The sequence below is a fragment of the Dendrobates tinctorius genome, unplaced genomic scaffold (assembly GCF_039654945.1).
Source record: "Dendrobates tinctorius isolate UK_male_01 unplaced genomic scaffold, ASM3965494v1 ptg000120l, whole genome shotgun sequence".
Lineage (NCBI taxonomy): Eukaryota > Metazoa > Chordata > Amphibia > Anura > Dendrobatidae > Dendrobates > Dendrobates tinctorius.
Window position 1 is genome coordinate 35,305,732 of NW_027361788.1, and position 11,123 is coordinate 35,316,854.

The following is an 11,123-nucleotide window of genomic DNA, read 5'->3' on the forward strand; positions in this document are numbered from 1 at the left end:
ACCGCTGCGGTGGGCGCTACTCCTTGCGGCGCTGAGGGGTTGGCGGCGGCGTCCGCCGCTGCATTGCTGCGTGGCGCAGACATTCTCTTCCCTCCCTAGTTAACGTTAGCCAGGGCCGGGGGTGGTGTGAGCTTACCGGCGGCCGCTTCGCAGGCTGGAGACTCCGGGCTGCAGGCCTCAGCTCCTCCCACCTCTCGCGCGCTTTTTCCTCTTCCCGCGCGAGACTTCACTGTTTTGCGCTCTCCGGCAGACTCCACCCACGAAGGCCCGCCTCTTTGGTTTCCCGCGTGCGCCAAGCAGCGCGGCAATGGCGCCAACAGTCTTTTACACAAACACAGTCTATGGCACACAGGACCCGGGGGGGTACCGGGCTCCGTAATCCTGTTTATGACGCCAAATTGGGTCGCCCTCCCAGAGCTGTGGGGTACTCGGTACCGGGCCGGTATCAGTGGGATGTGTCACAGCAGCGGTGACCCGGACCGTGGCCCTGGGTGCCCAAGTAATAGGAAGATGTGAATGTAGTTAGATGAATAGTTTGTGACGCCACCTGTGGTGTTCGGCAAGAGAGGTGTTAAGCCGACACTGCATGCAGATCCACTGGGACTGATGGTATGGTGCAGCAAAGATGTAAAAGCTCCCCACAGGTGAAGCTATAGTCCCAGGGCAGTGTAGATGTGATTGGCTTGGGGACGTAGCAGTGCTGGAAGGGTAGGAAGCAGACAAAGACACAGCGGGGTGCAGTTTCTGTACCTTTACTTGGCAAATGCAGTCCAGGGTCCTGATCACAGATGGTACCAGAGCAGGCCAGCCTGGAAGCAACGCAGGGATTCTCTCTCAGCAGATGGGCTGTGCAGTCTTCTTCCTAGCACTTATTTGAGGTGTCTCCAGTACCGAGTTACACTGAAGTTCCTCCTAATTCTCTTCCCCTAGCAGTCCTCGTATGGCAGACAGCTGTAGCCGCTATTCCTCTCTCTACTCACTCCGTGCTGTTGTGCCTCTAAGTCTTAAATGGGAGTAGTGCATTTACAGCCTCCTACTCCTCTGGTGTGTGTTGCAGGACCTTCAGTATCCATACAACCATGGAGACCAGGCTCCAGTTCATGCGCTCTCACTGGAGATGAGCCTTTTCTCCCTGCTCGATCTCCGCGCTTCTTCCTCACATCTGCACACTTCACCCTCCTCAGACTAACTAACCACTCCTCCCTCTTGGTCCTCAGAGAGCACTCCTCCCCTTAATTCCAGTTCAGAGACCCCCTGCTGGCCTGGAGTGGAACTGTGTTGCATGTATAGGTTAACTGCGAGAGAGACCCCTCACTGATTCCAAGCCTGGCATTACCCTCCCTGGAGGAAGGCAAAGCCACTGTGGCGGCCATATTCCTGGGGGCGCCACAAAAGCATGGAGATTGCAAATCGATCCCTACTGCTTAAATCGATCCCTACTACTTTCAAGGACTGTCCCTGAGCATTGTTAATGGACATTGCAAATAGCAGTTGAACTGGAAACTGGAGGCGTTTAAAATGAAAAAACAAATCAGATGGAATGAGTGGAATTCTTGGAATGAAAATGTCCTCTCCTTTGGCACATCCTGTTTCTGACCTGTGTATCTAACCCTATCCTGTGTGATAATGTCTGCTGAGCTGTGTAACTAATTCTCTCCTGTGTGATACTTTCTGCTGAGCTGTGTATCTAATCCTATCGTGTGTTACTGACTGCTCAGCCCTGTGTCTAATCCTATCCTGTGTGATACTGACTGCTGAGCACTGTATCTAATCCTATCCTGTGTGATACCGTCTGGTGAGCCGTGTATCTAACCCTATCCTGTGTGATACTGACTGCTGAACCGTGTACCTAATCCTATCATGTGTGTTACTGACTGCTCAGCCGTGTATCTAATCCTATCCTGTGTGATACTGACTGCTGAGCCGTGTATCTAATCCTATTCTGTGTGATACTGTCTGCTGATCCGTGTATCTAATACTATTCTGTGTGATACTGTGTGCTGAGCTGTGTATCTAATCCTATCTTGTGTGATACTATCTGCTGATCCGTGTATCTAATCCTATCCTGTGTGATACTGACTACTGAGCTGTGTATCTAATCCTATCCTGTGTGATACTGACTGCTGAGCCATGAGTCTAATCCTCTCCTGTGTGATACTGACTGCTGAGCTGTGTATCTAATCCTATCCTGTGTGACATTGACTGCTGAGCCGTGTATCTAATCCTATCCTGTGTGATACTGGGCTCCTCCTGCAGTCTGTGTCAGTGTGTGGTCTGTGTTGGTGTGGTAATAGCAGGTACGCAGGATGCAGTGACGAGGCGCGAGACAGATATGACTTTAAAGGTACTGTCACACAGCGATGCAACAGTGATCCCGACCAGCGATATGACGTGGTCAGGATCGCTGGTGCATCACTAAGTGGTTGCTAGTGAGCTGCCACACAGGCAGATCTCACCAGCGACATCGCAGGGGTCAGGGGTCGCCACTTACCTGTCAGACGAGGCGATCCTGACATTCTCCCGCCCGCGTCCACGCATCGCTCGTCGTCACAGCAGGAAGTCCAGCAGGAAGCTGACGATGAGAAACAGTCCAGGACGTTCTCGCGCGATCAGCGATAACCAGCGGGGGAGCGGTCGGAGGTAAGTATCAGACATACCGATATCGCTAGTGATATCGCTATAACGTCACAAAAACCAGTGACATTATAGCGATATTGCTAGCGATATCGCTTAGTGTGACAGGCCCTTAAATGTTAACTTTTATAGATAAATGCCGTTAGGGCTATTATTACACAACCAACAGAATAACAGTAGTTGTCCTCGCAGGGAACCAATACACATAAACAAGGATTGGGAGAACACGACTAATCCGTCAAAGACTGGTCACTATATGGCCGCGGAATGGCCGACTACGGGTCCTTAGTCACTATGTATCACTTATCCGTCCTGAAGTCCCTCGGCATCCTGTTCCATGGTGTGTCTGCGACGCAGCCACTGGGCCCAGCCACTGAAGATCTGGCGTAGTCTTCGGGCATTCCAACGCCCAGGAGGAGCAGGGGCACAACAGGCCAGCGGAGATTCTTTGGCGGGATGTCCCCCAGCGGAGGCAGCGGGATACCGTCTGGGAGTGGGAGAGTGGAGGTCACAACTCCCTGACAGGGACTGGCAGCGGCGGGGATAACTGGCGGTTGATAGGCCATAGGCGCAGTCTGAGGCCGCACTGGAGGATCAGCAGCGGGCACAGGCCCAGTCTCTACCGCGGACTGGAGCGGGGACGTGGCAGCTGCGGGCGGCAAAGGAGGAGTCACCGCCGTGGTCGGGAGTGAAGCGGCAGTGGCTGCGGGCAGCAGCGAGGAGGCCGCAGCTGCGAGCTGAAGTGAGGCGGCGTTGGCCACGGGCGGCTGCGAGTAGGCCGCAGCCGAGAGTTGGAGTGAGGCAGCAGTCTTCTTTTGTCGGTAAGCTCGGCGCCGTTTCCCTGCAGTCCACCGAGAGTCTCTCTCCTGTTGCTGTCCCCCTCTCCGGTAGCTGCTCGTGGCTCTCACTCTCTGGCCTTCCCCAAGTCTCCTCCACCTCCTTCTCCCTCGTTGTGCTGACTCACGCAATCCGGCCCTCTCCTCTGGACTCCTCCCCCAACTGCCCTGTCAGTCTCAGCGGTCCATCCCCTAGCTCTGCTCCCTGGAAACAGATACCCCAGAAACCTGGAAGACGGTCCCCTCGGTTCCAGCCCGGGTACTCGGCGGAGGCCTCCCCTCCTACACTGGCACGGTAATAAATTGTGTTATTTCCAGCTTTACAAAAGGACGATAACACCATAGAAATGATAAGAATAATAGGCCTCAGTTCCCACAACTGTCTACAAAGAAAACTGTTGCTGATAGCAACCAATCACAGCACATTTTTCATCTTTTAAACAGCTCTGGGACAGCGTGGCAAGTTTTGAGTGGCGACTTTTGTGTTTGGACTTTTATGTGGCGAGGTTGGTGTATGTGTGGTGAAATGTGTGCTGAGGGTGGTATATGTGTTGAAGCACGTGGTAGTGTGTGGTGCATTTTGTGTGTGTGTTCATATCCCCGTGTGTGGTGAGTATCCCATGTCAGGGCCCCACCTTAGCAACTGTACGGTATATACTGTTTGGCACCATCGCTCTCATTCTTTAAGTCCCCCTTGTTCACATCTGGCAGCTGTCAATTTGCCTCCAACACTTTTCCTTTCACTTTTTCCCCATTATGCAGATAGGGACAAAACTGTTTGGTGAATTGGAACGCACGGGGTTAAAATTTCGCCTCATAACATAGCCTATGACGCTCTCGGGGTCCAGACGTGTGACTGTGCAAAATTTTGTGGCTGTAGCTGCGACGGTGCAGATGCCAATCCCGGACATACGCACACACATACATACAAGCACACACACACACATTGAGCTTTATATATTAGATATATATAGAGAGAGACATAGATACATAATAGATATATGTATTCCTTATGCCCCATGATTAACTTGTTGTCTGTTTTGTGTCCTCACAGTTGTGATTGATCTTACGGACTATTGTGCAACTTCTTGGAAATCTCTGCTTCCTCTTTCACGATAAACATCTTCAGATGATGGTTTAATGAACATTTTCACTTTACAGTTCCACTTTATACATTGCAGAATCATTTTCTCTTTCCATGGGGAATAAAACAGGAGAGGGGAATGATAATGAAATTATCTACAGCATATCAATTCATCTAAAATATCTCCATAAAAAATCCATCTATCTTCTACCTGAAATCTCTCTATAAAATCAACACAACTGATATCTATCTACCTTAATTCCCAAAAAGTTGGGCCACTCTGTAAAATGTAGAGGAAAACAGAGTGCAATGATCTGGAAATATCAGAGAGTGCCATATTATATTCACAGCAGAACTTAAAGCACAGATCAGAAGTTGAACATTAGACATTTTTAGATATCATGTCTCAGTCCTTATTGTGGTAAGTTTCATGTTATCTTTTTTAATGCGATACATTTGTATAAAACAAAAGCATTTTACAAACAGTTTTCTTTTTTTCAAACAGGAAGAGGATAAAAAAAATAGGATATTGACACGATTACAGATTGGTATTTTTGTGTATAGATGACTATAAAGTAAAATCATAGAATCATGGAATCGTAGAGTTGGAAGGGACCTCCTGGGCCATCTGGTCCAACCCCCTGCTCAAAGCAGGATTCGCTAAATCATCCCAGACAGATATCTGTCCAGCCTCTGTTTGAACACTTCTATTGGAGGAGCACTCACCACCTCTCGTGGCAGCCTGTTCCACTCATTGATCACTCTAACTGTTAAAAAGTTTTTTATAATATCTAATCTGTGTCTCCTCCCATTCAGTTTCATTCCGTTGCTTCTAGTCTTTCCTTGTGCAAATGAGAATAAAGATGATCCTTCTGCAATGTGACAGCCCTTGAGATATTTGTAGACAGTTATTAAGTCTCCTCTCAGTCTTCTCTTTTGCAGGCTAAACATTCCCAAATCCTGCAACCTTTCCTCATAAGACAGGGTTTGCAGAATGGTCACCATTCTGGTCGCGCTTTTCTGAACTTGCTCCAGTTTGTTGATGTCTTTTTTAAAATGTGGCCCCCAAAACTGGACACAGTATTCCAGATGAGGTCTGACCAAAGAGGAGTAGAGGGCAATAATGACTTCACGTGATCTAGACTGTATGCTTCTGTTAATACATCCTAGAATTGCATTTGCCTTTTTTGCTGCTGCATCACACTGTTGACTCATATTCAGTCTGTGATCTATTAGTATACCCAAGTCTTTTTCACATGTGCTGTTGCTTAGCCCTATTCCTCCTATTCTGTATATGCTTTTTTTCATTTTTATAGCCCAGATACAGTACTTTGCATTTTTCCCTGTTAAAAACCATTCTGTTAGTTACTGCCCACTGCTCCAGTTTATTTATATCTTTTTGAATCTTCTCTCTCTCTTCTCTAGTATTAGCTATCCCTCCTAGCTTTGTGTCATCAGCAAATTTAATCAGTTTACCCTCAATTCCTTCATCTAAATCGTTGATAAAGATGTTGAACAATACAGGGCCCAGGACAGAGCCCTGTGGTACCCCACTTCCGACATTCTTCCAACTGGATGTGCAGCCATTTACGGCCTCTCTTTGGGTCCGATCACTAAGCCAGTTATGAATCCACCTAACAGTTGCCTTGTCCTTTCCATTCTTAGTCATTTTTTCAATAAGGATTGTGTGAGATACTTTGTCAAATGCTTTGCTGAAGTCAAGATATACTATATCTACAGCATTTCCCTGATCCACCCAATCAGTGATTCTGTCATAGAAGGAAATTAAGTTAGTCTGACATGACTTATTAGTTACAAACCCATGCTGACTCTGTTTAATCACTTCATTCTTATCCAGGGACTGACATACATGTTTAATAATTTGTTCAAAGATCTTTCCTGGTATAGAAGTCAGACTCACTGGCCTATAGTTGCCTGGGTCCACCTTCTTCCCCTTTTTGAAGATAGGAACAACATTTGCTCTTCTCCAGTCTTCTGGGACATCTCCTGTTCTCCACGAAATTTCAAAGATTAAGGAGAGAGGTTCAAAAATTTCTTCTGCTATCTCCTTCAATACTCTGGGGTGTAATTCTTCTGGAACTGGAGACTTGAATTCATTTAAGTTAGCTAAGTGTTTCCTCACTATATTTCTGTTTATAGATATCCTGGATTCTTCTATTCCCTTACTAGGACAGTGAAGAATAGTTGATGTTACATTTCCTTTCTGAGAGAAAACAGATGCAAAATAGGAATTTAAAAGTTCGGCCTTCTCAATATCCTGTCTTACCATTTCATCCTGTAAAAATCCTATAGCACCTTTATCTTTTCTTTTACTTTTGACATAGCCCCAAAATCCTTTATTATTGTTTTTGATGTCTCTTGCAAGCCTCAATTCATTGTCAGCTTTAGTAATCTGATTCGTGCCCTGCAGGTTCTGCAGACAGCATTATATTCTTCTTTAGATATGCCTCCCTCTTTCCATTTTATAAACATTTCTTTCTTCCTTTTTAGCATGTGCTTAAGTTCTGTGTTCATCCATCCTGGTTTCCTTAAATGCTTCCTATTCGTCCCTCTTTTCGGAATTGTTAACGATTGTTCTTTGAGAATTTCATTTTTCAAGATTTCCCATCCTTCCTGGACATTTTTGTCCTTAAGGATATCCAGCAATTGGATCCCTCCAATTCTCTTTCTGAATCCCTTAAAATCTGCCTTTCTGAAATCTAACCTTGAAGTCTGAGTCTTCACAGGTTTTCCTCCTCTAGTTATCCAAAATTCTAAAATAGTATGGTCGCTACCTCCTAGGGTCCCAGTCAGTTTTACCTCCTCAACCATTTCCTCCCTGTTTATAAGGATTTGATCCAAGGTAGCAGTTCCCCTTGTTTTCTCCCCTACTGTTGTGAGTTCATTTTTCCCTTCACCATTGAGGTCTGATGAACTCCCGCCTCTGGTGAAGGTAGGTAGTGAGACTGATTACCAAACACCTGGGCAGCTAGATGATGACTGGGTGGCTGGAATTGAGGACTGGATATAAGGCTGCCGACGCCCTTCTTCCTGGCTGGTGATTTTCCTGCTGGATTCTTGGAGACCAGTCTGATTCCTGCATCTCAAAGCTAAGTTTTTCTGCTCTGCTTTGTACTCTTCAGTTTTGTTTTTGTTTTGCCTTGTTTTTTGGGAGTTCTGCCATCCCCGGCTGGGGGTGAGCTGAATTCCATTTTTGTCTCTGTTGATCTTTTGCTCTGTATTCAGAATATACCTGAGTGCTGATATAGTCTCTTGAAGCCTAGTGACTTCAGGGCCTGTTTTTCCTATCAGTCGGTTGGCTCATTTTGATAGGGTTTTTGCGGACGGCAGACAGCAGCTTTCCTATCCTGTCCTATGTAGTTAGCTTGGGCCCCATCATTTGCTCAACCTATCTTTCTATCTGTGTTAGTGTTTTCATCTTGCTTCCCCGTCATTATATGTTGGGGGCTGCCTATTGCTTTGGGGTCTGCTCTGGGGCAGTTTAGTTTTTCCCCTTTCTGTCTTTAGGCTATGTAGTTCTCCGGCTGTGATCGAGGGGTCTAGGGCACCGTAGGAACCCCCCACGGCTACTGCTAGTTGTTGTGGATAGGTCCAGGGGTCTGCAATCCGATAGCTGCCAACCTCTCTGGTTTTTCTGGACTTAACTGGTATTTTGTTTTTTCCTCCTTCGGTTACTCATCATAACACCCTACCTTTTGGAAGATAAAGTTGTCAACAAGAGAGGATAAGAATTTCCTTGACCTGTTAGTTTTGCCTGAGAGAGAATCCCAACAAATGTCAGGATAGTTGAAATCTCCCATGACAACTGTTAGGAACGGCGGAACGCACCAAATAAAAATAAATAATAAAGTGCGTTTGGGTCACCCTCCCAGGGCTGTGGGGTACTCGGTACCGGGCCGGTATCAGTGGGATGTGTCACAGCGGCGGTGGCCCGGACCGTGGCCCTGGGCACCCAAGTAATAGGAATTTAGTTAAATGAATAGTTCTTGATGCCACCTGTGTTGTTCGGCAAGGGAGGTGTTAATCCGACGCTGCAGACAGATCCTCTGGGACAGATGGTGTGGTGCAGCAAGGATGGTATAGCCCTCCACAGGCAGGGCTGTTGTCCCAGGGCAGTGTAGATGTGGAGACACTTAGATGGTGTAGTGTCTGGCGCAGGGGATGTAGCAGTGCCAGGCGGACGGACGCAGGAAGGAATGGAGGACACCAGGGCATGTAGTTCCAAAGCTTTACTCACAGTCTGTAGTGCCCGCTTCTGTGCCATGTCCTCCGGGTCAGGGACTCAGTCAACCTCCAGGCAAGATGGAATGCTCCCTTCCACCCTCTGCCAACTTATGTGCCTTTTCTGAATGTCTCCTCTATAGCTCCTTAAGTGTGAAGATCTCCTAGTACTGTGTTACACTGGAGTTGCTCCTGACAGATGTTCCCAAAAGCTCTACTTGCATGGCAGACAGCTGTAGCCTTCTTCGGGGACTCTCTACTCCTAGTCCCGGCTCTCAATCCGTGTTGCTGTTGTGCCCTCAAGTCTTAGATGGGAGTAGTGCATTTACAGCCCACTACTCCATCGGTGTCTGCTGCAGAACCATTAGTGTCCATACAACCTCGGGGACCGGGCCCCGACCTTGCGCTTAGAACTTCTAGGCAGGATTCTTCCTCTAACCCACGTCCTTTGTGTTCCCTTTTACTCCTATGTTCCGTACTTGTCTTTTCCCTTCTATGGAAGCTCAGGCTTCAGTTCAATGTCCTTCTCCTTCTTTCCTTTCCCGTGCCAGCTGGCTCAGGTCACTGAGGCAGCTGCAGCACTCCTTCCTCCATCCCTCTTCCAGGGATCTCCACTCCTCTCCGAGTGGCTTCCTTCCTCCCTGACCTCCTGTCAGACTGACCTGTAATCCTAAACCATCCCGCTCATATATATATTCTGAACTCCACCCACCTCCCGGCACGTCTAGTGTTCCAAGCAGGGAACCACCAAAGGTGCTCTGCTTCTCTCTAAGCAAGGAGCCGCAATGTGGTTTTGCTGAATTACTCTATTGTGTGGGGTGCGAGTGTTGGAGCGTGGTCAGGAGCCTCCAATTTACCTGGATGGTGGGGCACCACACCTTAGGAGAAGGTGTAGTACCTCTGTGGCAACTGAGCCTCAGGGGCGCCACATACCCCCCCGTTAAACACAGCACGTCCGCGGGCTGCAAAGTAAACAAAGTTGACAGTACAGGAACATACAAATTTTTATAATGCTGATTAAACATTTCCTATACTAAACTTCCCAATATGAGAGGCACCCATTCTTGAACGTTGCAAACAGTTATTAATTAACTATCTAAAATTCTAAGTCAAAAGTGCAATTTTTCCATATAATACTTTCATCTCTGTATCAAAACATTTCTCTTTCTATATAAAAGCCATTTCCTAGTCACCAATACTCTTATAAAACACATCATTATCAAATACTTCACATTAAAACTTTTCAATAATTCTTGTAAGTGCTGGACACCGCTCCCAGCCTGGATCTCTTGCAGTGTCCTTTGATTGGAATCATGCTCCAAATGAGGTAGACGTAATCTTGCAAAGTGTCTATATGTAAAACCAAGAGAGGGCACCTAAAGAGATGCAACTATTTACAAACACAGTTTTTGGATCACTCCAAGTTCATGATCGCTCAGTTCAAATGTAAAGGCTGCCAACCAAACAGGGCAACTCTGGGAAAACAAAACGAAACCATGATGGTCAAAAATAGAACAAAAGGCACAATGGTGCAAAGAAGCCCTCCTGGGTAATGAGAGTTAGTGTAGGTTATTAGTGCTGGTCCCCTCCTGGGGTTCTGGAAGCTGCTGATTGGGAACTGCTACCAGATGAAAGGAAGGCACGGGCAGTCTTTAGGTACTCCTCTTCCAGTTGGGAGAAACCTGTGGCTTTCTGTACCTTTGGCACATCTTGGCACATGGGGGCAGTAGGTTGTCTCTGCCTGCAGGTCTGGATGAGATCCTCTGGGATTCGCCTGATGTTCATTGCATACCAGCCTCGGAGACCTTCATGTCTGGTGAAGGTCACATGGTCTCCCGGGCTCAGGTTCCTGGCAGGGTGTCCTTTCCTTAAGTGAGGTTCCACGTCTCTCCGATTGAAAAACAGATCGGAGATTCGGCTAGGATCATGAATAAAGCCAAATCCCCTCTCATGGTTCACGATTAGGACGTGGCCCCAACCTGCCGCATCTTTGGGACCATAATGACCAGCACAGACCCGCTCCTTCTGTTCTAAATCTGGGCCTAGTATCGCTTGCCGGCGCTGCTCCCTCTCCCGGTGTTCAGCTGCCAGTTGGTAGCTTGACAACTAGCCTAGTTCTCATCATCCTCCCGCTCCTCCCGGGACTGATCCAGACTGGTTTGGTACTGCAGCGCCACCTTCAAGGGTTCCGGTGTTCCCCCCCGGGGACTGGTATCCTGGTCCCAGACCAGATCTAGCATGACCTGGCCAGCCGTTGCGACCGTGGTGCACCCCAGGGCCTTCCCAAGTGTCGGGGCATCGGACATACCTGGAGCCTCCTGGCGGTG